Raw genomic sequence first — 11,642 nt, 5'->3', positions numbered from 1 at the left:
GAATCTGAATATTATGTCCATACTTACAAATTGCATAGTTGCATAAATTCCTTGCATGATATATTTGACTGGAATAAAGCATGTGTGTGATCTTTTAATTTGAATATACTTTACTATGGAATTTGATTTATATGCAATTTATGGAAATGGTAGAGGCTTATGAAAGACTGTGGTGTAATTGACTTGGTGTCAACATGAAAAACTTAAAAGAATAGCGCGATTGTTTATTAATGAGAATTAAGCCTCTTATTGGTAGAAAATTATGTAGAATATTATGAAACATTCGATGATCAATTTAGATGATGGAAAATAATGTCTTTCTTTGTTAATCCATATTATTTACATGGATGTAATAACATGGAAAATGTGGTTTTAAAATGAATAATTGATGTTCCTTAAAATTGTAATCCATGTTAAACTTGATGTCTCAAGAATGTTTATATTATTATGGTGTGACCATCTCTCTTTACATAATCATTGTTATCTTAAATTAGGTCTAGACGGACCTTTAGTTGTATTAATTTACAAAATTTATGATATGCTATAAATGCCTTGCATAATCCTATATTTAAATTATGATTATGTTTACAATGAGAAAGACAAAGTGATGTGTGGCAATTTAATGGCTATTATCATAACCATTAGTCGAGTTTAACTATATGATTCGTATGTACTTGTAAGTTGAATTGGTCTAAGTGAAATCATCATTTGGTAACGAGAATTAACTTGCTTAATGACTTGAAATTGGAAATGGTTCATTGCTTGGAATGATAATATTGGAAGAATGCCAACCACTTGTTGAAAGTGTATGAATTTCAATAACCATTTCTTTTATTGGAATATGAGAATGACATGATAAAATAGTTGGTTGAATTCATGTCTTGCTAAAAATTATATTGACTTTGGTTAATGTTGATAGCCTCAATTAATTTGATGAAATTAAATGAGATGGCTTATGCAAAATTATAGTTGCATAAGAGTATGATAAAATGTGGTTTTGTCCTAATTATTTCAAAGTGAAATTGCTTGCCCAATTATGAGATTTGGAAACATTTTATGAAGGACAAATGATATCTATAATTAGTGACGATTACGAATATCTCTAAAAAAGATGATTGTAAAATGATCTTATGCAAAATTATATTTGCATATGACAAGTGATTTTGTCCAAACATGAATTAGGTGAAAATATGCCTTATTATCCGATATGATATAATGTTGTCTTGTGAGAGTAACAACTTGCAATTCTTGAAAATCAAGATGTTTGGTCTTATTCATTGTTGAATTTGACTTCAATTATTGAACCAATTGATTTGATTTAAGCTTGGAAAAACATTATTGGTCTATGAGATGACCTTGATCAAATTGTGTGATCAAAATTAAAAATAGTCAATTTGAAAGTACATTGTGACTTAATGACCACTATCTGAAAATACTTAAAACTTTGACGGATGTTGTCAAAGTGATAAGTGAATTGAACCATGGAAGAGTTGATGTACTCTAACTTCAAGAACAATCCCAAGTGTGGAGGTTAACATATTGATAAGCTCTATAATAACCCTAAATGTGGGGGTTAACATTGATTCTTGTGAACCTATATGAGAAGTTCAAAAACTTGTGAATGCAATATTACTAGATTGCATATGTATTCCTAAATAAAGAATTGTGGGGATAATTTAATTTAAAAAGTTACAGTTCCCTAAACCTTTTAATCATAGAAAAATATCTATGTAAGAGAAAAGGTAGAAAATCCTTATACAATTATAAAGTTAACGTACATTAAGTCTAAAGTGGATGAAAGCTTGCAAAATCAATGGGAATATATTTAAAGAATATTCATAAATTGAAGATCATTGCAATGATTCAATGATGATAAGTGAATACCCAAGTATGATATACACACAATAAAGTGATTGACTAGTGTAATGGTAGATAGAAATCTTTCAACCATGTTTGAATATCAATAAAGCTAGAGAGAAAAAGATTTCTTGGAGATGACGAGTCGTATCTATCAAATGAATTGATCGATGGCTAGCTATATAATATATTTAAAGAATATTCATAAATTGAAGATCATTGCAATGATTCAATGATGATAAGTGAATACCCAAGTATGATATACACAAAATAAAGTGATTGACTAGTGTAATGGTAGATAGAAATCTTTCAACCATGTTTGAATATCAATAAAGCTAGAGAGAAAAAGATTTCTTGGAGATGACGAGTCGTATCTATCAAATGAATTGATCGATGGCTAGCTATAGTTGATAAGATATAAGTCACATGTAATGGAAAGTTTAGACATATAAGTCTTAGACTTGGCTTCATAAGGAAATTATCAAAGGTGAAATAATTTATGTAGAGAATTTAGCAGACCCTTTAACTAGACTACTAAAAATTAATTTAGCGGTATCTACTTTGAGTAGGATAGGGTTGAAACTCCTAAACTACAAAGGTCCACCAATGATGGCAACTCTACCTATTATTACTCAAAAGGTAATCCACGGGTTCAAAGGTAACAACGAGTCATTCGATATGTGGATAGTTACAATATTATTAAAATCTGCAATAACCTTATCCTAATTAAATAACGCCGATTGTTACTGAAGTGAGGGTTGAGCTTAAAGCTCTTAATGAAATTCAGTGCTAAAACACAAATACCTTTAAAAGTAACAAAGATATTAAATGAACTTTACCTAAATAAACTTCGAGGTGGTGCCGTCCCAATAGAGAGTTGGACTTTCTCTTTTAAAAGTTTGATATTATTACTCAAAAGGTAATCCACGGGTTCAAAGGTAACAACGAGTCATTCGATATGTGGATAGTTACAATATTATTAAAATCCGCAATAACCTTATCCTAATTAAATAACGCCGATTGTTACTGAAGTGAGGGTTGAGCTTAAAGCTCTTAATGAAATTCAGTGCTAAAACACAAATACCTTTAAAAGTAACAAAGATATTGAATGAACTTTACCTAAATAAACTTCGAGGTGGTGCCGTCCCAATAGAGAGTTGGACTTTCTCTTTTAAAAGTTTGTTAAATAGGATGAGCGCAAAGCCATAAAAGCTTTAAGCGAGTTGAGAAGTTTGAAAACACTTGATACTTATTTTGTGTACTTACCGGTATTATCACAAGGAATAATTGGTTCAAAGCTTCCATGTTACCTCTAATTCCGACTTTACTTTGTTTGAATTACACTATGAGTATATTCAAATCGAAAGATATCTAATCCTTATGCAAACGTATCATCATTTTGAATATGTAATCGTGTTGATTTTGAACAAGTAGGAGATTGTTGAATATTTGTTCAAAATCAAATGGAATGATAATGTGCTAATTGTTGGCGTCAATTGTAGAATCAATGGAATAAAAAATTGAAAAATAGAAAATTTGATTTTTGTGCTTAATTTGTGCATACACGAGATGTTTTGTGGCCAAAATAGAATCAAATTTGACTCTACTATGCGTACGCAAGATTTATACTTTGTGTAAGCATAGTGTTAAAAATTAGCTATTGACTGGTTTTCCAATTTGAAAATTCAGGACCATTTTGGATTAAAAGTTGACACATTTCATCATGTTTTGACATCATTTCATGGTGTATTGATTGAGGTCTATAAATAGGTGATGAATGATCAATACAAACACATTAGAAACTTTGTAAAACATCTTGAGATTCACATATCATTCCACATTGAATCAAACTATTGATTTACATTCATATTCAATATCTTTCTTGTGTTCTTAAAGTTTTGGAGGATTGCACTTCTGCTTTAGCGTGAATTACTTACAAGGCTTGATATAATCGTACAAACAGTTTGCCAAATTCTTTAAGCATCTCATTCAATCCCGAGAGGGAGCAAATATCGTTTGAGGACAACGATCCCGCGTTCGAGCCTTCGAATTTGTTCTTAACAACTTTCTGGTTTCTTCATCTTGTTGTAATTTTTTGTTATTCCTTTTGTCTCTTCTCCAAACCCCTTTGTTTCCAACACAAGGTTTGAGAAATTTCATTGTTTATTCGGGCTTCTCTGGCGGATGAATCACCATCTCTGCTTCACATTGAACGGATAGATATAAATTTTATTGATCAAATATCATCATTAGCATATATACAATTTATTTCATTAGAGAGCTTTCATCAATCACATCATCAACGATAACAAACTAATAGCCGTAAATACATTATATGCAACACATCTGGTACTAAGGTTCAAAATCTGCTACATTCTTTAGATGACATGCAAATGCGCAAAGGAAACAATATTTCATCATTGAACTTTGATAAACCACTATTACTTTAAGAATGAGATTTCTTAGCTAGATAACTCAAGCTTAATTTTCAATACCTTTTATTCATCATTGTTTTAAAATTCTGTTCGAGGATTATGCCTTGAGGCGTGCATCACGTGAGACTTTAACTAAACCCCTTCAAGTTTAAGTGACATTTGTCAAAACTTACTGATAACTGTACATTATTCACATATTTGGGGGTTCTTTACTTAATCATTCATGATTAATTGAGTAGATATCTACTTAACTTATCAAAAATGTTGTCAATTTTTGGTAAACAATTTAAATGCACTTGGATGAATTAGGTGAGGAATAGGTGAAACTGGAGCTTGACTGGAGTTGATTCAAAGCGTAGTGGAGAATTCGGTAAAAATTCATAAGTTTCGAAGTTAAATTCAACATTTGATAAGTCTGAAGACTAAATTGTAAACTTTGAAAACTTGCGTCTAGTCAAATATTAATAATTTTGAGATGAAGATGACTTAATTGTGAAGATTAGACAATGAAGGACTAAAATTGCATGAGAGAATGAATCAAATTGGGAATGTGAATTGTTTCATTTTCCTTCTCAAACTCTTTTTGGAACTAATTGGAACAATGATTTTGATCAAAGTCTTGTTCTATAAATACATACCTTAGTCCAAAATTGAAGAGGTTTGTGAGGTTCATTACATATTTTATTCAAGCTGAGAAAGACTCTTTAAGTTAGAAAATCCATAATTGTTGTGTGAAAGTATTGCATTAGATGTGGCATGTAGGAAAAATTCACTTATACTATTTTGTGAAGCTAGTCATAGCCTCATAGGTAATCAACCATATTCATTACCAATGTTTAAGAGGCAATTTATCAGAAAAGAAGGATGCGAGAATATTACCTTCGAAAATCAATGAAAATATCCAATAAATAGAAGAAGGGTCCGAAGGGATAGTATGAAAAATAAAAGAAAAGAAAAACATGCCTTATGCCTAAACTTAGAAGCCTTATGCCTCTAGGCTAATCCTCGTGGCAATGGAGCTGCAACCTTGTTTGTCTTGCATAAGATTTTATTATTGGCTCTGACTTTTTCATCTGTATTTTTGTAGATCGATCATTTTAAAGAGTTCTTTCGTTTCTTTTTCTTCCTTACACTGAAGGAGAAGGAAAGGTGAAGGAGAGGGAAGGGGAAAGAGAAAGGGGAAGAAACCGTTGCAAGTGGAGGATAATGATAAAGAAAGAGATTTCATAGTATCGAGGAAACTAATAGAAAAATCAAAAATGTTAATGATTATCTTAGAACTTCGAAGGTATAATAGGGAAGAATTCTATTTATTTTTAATTCTATGAAAACTTGTTATTTATTTTTAGTTCTATGAAAACTTGTTATTTAGCATATTCAAATATTTTATGCTTGTTTACACTGTAGACTTTTAATTTTGTTAACTTGTTTTATTTCAAAATTGATTTAGTTTATTATAAGCATTTGGTTCATGGCTTACTCTTCAAAATTTCTCAAAGCTTATTGGTACTCGATTAAACCTATTATATACTGATAGTCAAAATTTCTCCGCTCGCACCTGGAAAATTCTAAACATTGATACTCAAAAGTAAACGTGGGAAGAAACATAATAATCTTTTCTTCCTCTTCTTTTGGTTCAGATATTTACAGGTTTGAGGGTGTCTAGAAGGAGAGGGGGAGAGAGAGATATTAGACTATTTAGCTTGTGTTTGTCAATCATTAAAATGAAACTTTCTTTCTTGTTTTTTTCTCAAACTTGTTTTCAACTACACATTCTCATAATAAAAAATTTTGCACGTAAATTCAAAACTTTTTTCTACTTTTTAACCACGTATTCTTTAAAAAAATGATTATTCCAAAATTCATTTTCCCAAAAAAATAATAATAATAATAAATTCTTTTTAATGATTTCAAACAGGGCTTAGTAGCCTATTAGGGTCATCATGTTTATTTGCTAATTTGCAACAACATATTTGTACATGGAATTCTAATGAAATGGCACTAGGAAGCATTGGCATAGTTGATTTCTAGTGCTTGTGGTTTTGCTGAAGCCCAAATTTACTTCATTTCATATTAGGACACTAGAAGGGCCAAGATTATGTTGATAAAACTAACAATATTTTAAAGCACCTCCATCATAATGTAAAAATTCATAAATGCTAAAGTTTGTGATCACTTACAATAACTAAAGCAACAAAAACTCTAAGATGGCACTATCATTGCACATACAAAAACATACATGACTAGTTCAGGAAGAAGGTTACTACATGAGAAAACCATGTGTCCCATTTCACTAACTCTCCCCAGTTTCATGAAAAAAAAAATCATAACAAGAGTAGTGTGTGTGAGAAACCAATGTATAATTAAGTTAAAACCATAACTATTCCCCATCTTTTTTAACTTCAAAGTAAGACACGAAGTTTGGAAAAAGAAATGTAAAAATAACATAGCAAACATGTTCTCAGGCTAGAAATTTTAATTGACTATTCAAACAAGCCTTTTTAATTTTTTAAATTTTTTTTTTTTTTACATGAAAAAGGAAATTGACAAGTAAAGAAATAAGGGAAGCAAAATGAGGCATGTATAATACACCGTTTCCTTACTAAAAGATTTGTCCCTTCACGTAAGTGCATGAGGTTTGTTGAGCCTAACGATACAACTGTGGAATCAGTAGTGTCGCGAAAGCTTGCTCCAATGATCATCAAAACGGTATTTTTTGGGCTCAGTTCAACGTTACATTTATCTACCAAACAACCAATCCAACTGGCTACAATCCACAACCTATATATTCGCCTCGGTTGCTTATCAATATCACCTACAAAGGACAAGTGATGATTTGTAACCACAAAGGCAAAAGAAAAAGCAATGAAAGAAAGCACAAGAAGGAGACCAAATTCACAAAGAAGTCCACCGATTTTGTTACCACAAAAGAGCCATTTTTCTCCTCTTTTTCCCACACCTTTTTCACCTTATTTTTCTCACAAATCACACTAGAAAATGGCTAGGATTATAGCCATATAAATAGAGTTATGTTAGGCTTTTAATTGGACCAATAATAAAACTAAACGGACCAAGATTCAAGTCATTCAAGAGGTAATACAATTGAAACGGGTAGAGCCTTGAACTTGGTTGTTCGTACTTATTTCATTCATCAACCTAAGCCTGTGAAATATATTATCCCACATTAACATCATAACCCCGGATTTATTGGGTATCAAAACCCAACAAATCTTCACCTTGATGCCCAATAAACCTACAAGCAATTAAAACACAAACTCTGTACTTGCATAATCAAGGTAACCAATAAAATTGGATCACTGATGTTACCTCGTGTTTCCAACCTAAAACACATACCATACCTGCTTTATGTACTTACCAGGGCTAAGGTCAAGAACACCCAAGTATAAGAAAATATCCACAGTAATCATTCAAGAACAGATAAACATGCAATGATGATATACTATAGGATAACACGTACATATCCTTTAAAAAACCACGTTCACATAGAACAACAGATTAAGACCAAGTCAATCAATAAATGGTCAAACATATATGCAACAAATGTATAAATGACCCCCACGAAAAGGTCTCACCACACTTATCTTAGCATATTCCACGTTGCTCACACCTTGAGAACACATATCTTCTCTCATCGCCGACCACGCTCACTAGACTGATCACTCAACTCATGTTTAAGTGGTAAGCCACAATAGATCCTAAGTTCATGGGATAATCCTATATCACCACATCACTTCTCCCAACCTACATGGATAATTGGCTCCACCTAACAGAAGTAATAGAAGTGCCCCTCTCATACTCCACCTGATCAGGGTCTCTTTATAGATAAAGAATTGTAGACATTTAATCACTTCTCCAATTGTGATTCAAATGTCATACTCTACATTCCCGGTACAAACCACAATTTACCCCTAGGCATCCAAACTCCACCTTACCAAAAGATATACACCATACTGCTAATGTATCCTAACCCACAATGCATGCAAACAGTTACACTAAGCAATCATATTTCCTCAAATTCATGTAGACGTACATATCAAACACATTGAAATGCAGCATATTATCATACAATAAAATTAGACAATCACATATGCATAAATGATCACACACAGATGCACATGCAGTAATTAGATTATTCTCAATAAACCTCACTAAGTTCATCACTCGATCCTATAGCCATATTCGTCTTACCTCTTATCTCAGCCTTCTGCTTATCATTCTTCTTAGGACAGTCCCTAATAATGTGTCCAGACTTACCACAGCTATAACACCGTCTACCACTAGACTTATCCCGTCCCTTGCCCTTCTTCTTACTATCATCATCACTCGAGTGACAACTCGAATCATTACTGTCTGAGATCTACCTAAATTCATTTGCTTAAACTTCATCCTACTCCTCGTCATATGTAACTCACTACTCCTCTTATCTTCTTTTTCAACCTTAATCTCCATCTCCTTATTCTTAAGAGAGTCTATAACAATCTCGTGTGTTAAGGTGTCCCTATCATACTTAATTGTATTCTTAACCTCTCTATATGAATTAGGAATAGAATTAAGCAAAATAATGGTCTTATATATTTCAGACACTTTTTCATCACAATTAACAATATCTTGAACAAGTTTGTTAAAGACATCCAGATTATCGTCGAAGTCCTTTGAAGGATCCATTTTAAAATTGAAAATCATTCAAGCAAATACAATTTATTAGGAGTAGACTTAAGCAAATATAAGTCCTCCAATTTTTGCCAAAGTTTTTTTGTAGAATCAAGTTTTCCAACATTTCTTAAAATAGTGTCAGATGGGTGTAAAATGATTGAAATGTAAGCAACTTCATCATATTTCTCTTTTTTTGCTTCCATCAAATTTACATGAAATATGTCATCTATAACTTTTGAAACTTTTTGTTAAACCGAAATTTCATTTATCTTTTATTGCCAAATTGAAAATTCCCATTTCCCATTAAAAATTTCAATTTCGAAATGTGAAGACATTTTGAGAAAACAAAAAAACAAATGCACAAATAGGTCACACAAAGTAATCCTAAGGTCGCAATATACACCGTTCTAGATTTCTAGATTTTCATGAGATTCGCGATCTTAGATCAAGGGAATGTTTAAACGGGTCAAGTCCAGGTGTTAGACAAGATAATCAATGCAACACGAAGATATGTAAACAAAAAAATTCAAATTCTCACATAATGTAGTCTAATAAAGTAACTATATGACAGTTAAAGTACAAAACTGATTACCAACTTCCAATCAAATTCAACATTTCAAATATGGCAAATAACTCCTAATTTTCTAGCACAAGCAATGGTTACCCCTACATGGTAACCACAATTCTAATTCACCCCACACAATGATACGGACCAATCTGAGTCGAAAATTATGAAAGATGCAAATTTATCACTTTAGGACCACCACTATTCATCCTAAAGTCTCCAGAAGCTGCAACAACCAACCAACCACGATCGAATCCCGAACGTACGAAGAATAACTCTGTCTAGATTTCACTGTACAACCTAAAATAGAAAATTAACAACACCAAAATGTCAGAAATAACGTTAAAAACAAAGTACATGAAGACACTTCTGCTAGAAGACAGTGCACGTGCTACCACAAGCCTCTGCGTGTGCGCTTCATGTGCCATTGAAAAATATAACACGCCGAATTTTTGGAACCATCTCCATCTGCATGTCACATTAGTGGTCTCCGTTTCACCAAATTCTTTCTTGATTGGCTGAAAATCACGAAAATAGTGGCTAATTTTGGGCAATTTTACTGGACAATTTTTCAATATGATTTTTGCATTTCTATTGATTTACAGGACATTTTTTGGTATGTTTCACAAGTCAAAACCACCACCTTGAAGATCCGACACCAATTTTGCGAAAGCGTGCTCCAATGATCGTCAAAATGGTATTTTTCGAGCTTAGTTCAACGTTTTTGTCTATCAAACAACCAATCCAATCGGCTCCGATCTACAACCAATATATTTACCTCGGTTGCTTCTCAATCTCACCCATAAAGGACAAGATAATAGTGATGATTTGTAACCACAAAGGCAAAAGAAAAAGCAATGAAAGAAAGCACAAGAAGGAGACCAAAATTCACAAAACGTCCGTCGATTTTGATACCACGGAGGAGCCATTTTTCTCCTCTTTCTCCCACACATTTTTCACCTTATTTTTCTAACAAATTACTCTAGAAAATGGCTAGGGTTATAGCTATATAAATAGGGTTATGTTAGGCTTTTAATTGGACCAATAATAAAGCTAAATGGACCAAAATTCAAACCATCAAAGAGGGAATATAATTGGACCGGGTAGAGCCTTTGGACTTGGTTGTTGGTATTTATTTCATTTATCGGCCTAGGTCTATGAAATATATTTTTTCACGTTAACAACATAGCCTGAGATTTATTAGGTATTAAAACCCAACAAGTAGCAAGTTGAGTACCAAGTTTCTGCTCTACTGATGTTTGAACACTATCACCAAGAATTTCAGAAAGATTCTAAGAAACCTAAGGAGAAATTTGATGGAAAGAGAGTCAAATGTATTGAATTTGTGAATTTGGCAGAAATAAAGGAATCTTCTTCAATAAACTCCATTCAGGATGATTACAGTAACATAGGCAATTTAACTACAGTAACATGAGGTTTTGAAGTTGTTAAGAAGCTAGAAGGGCCGAAATTAAAGAGGAAAATAATGGAACATATGAAAATCATAGGTCCTACTAAGGGGCAACTTTTTGGCTCGATATTCATGTCCACAGGAGGTGCTTCCACAAGAGTCCAATGGCTTGAACTACTTATCTTATCCATGATTTGCACCCACCGTGCATATGCACGAGAAATAGTATCTATGTTGTACAAGATTATATTTTCATAAAATATGGACACGTGTGAACAAGTTCGTAGCATATCACTTTTCTTATAAGGGACAAATTTCTCCAGCTCTCTTTTTCAACACTTTCCTATTTCAACGGATGCAATTTGAGCTTTAATTTCTTATACATTCGAGTATTATTTTGGGCATGTTAATACAAGAATTCGATAGCTCACTAAAAAACTATACAGATTCAAAAACAATACTATAATTAAGTTATCATTTCGTTTGAATATCTAATTCCAATTTTCAATCAATAACTGGTAAATCTAGACATACATGAACACATACTTCACAAGCAATGCATTTATCATTGGTTCCATTCAAAATTATGCCAAAACAAATCATAAGTAACACTCAAACTTATGCCAAAACCAATCATTTTACAAGAGTCTCCTATATAAATGAAAAATGAAAAGAGCATGATACACCCAAAGACTTGATG

This window comes from Olea europaea, chromosome 13 (genome assembly GCF_002742605.1).
Source record: "Olea europaea var. sylvestris chromosome 13, O_europaea_v1, whole genome shotgun sequence".
Taxonomy (NCBI): Eukaryota; Viridiplantae; Streptophyta; class Magnoliopsida; order Lamiales; family Oleaceae; genus Olea; species Olea europaea.
Note: the sequence above shows the minus strand (reverse complement) of the source record.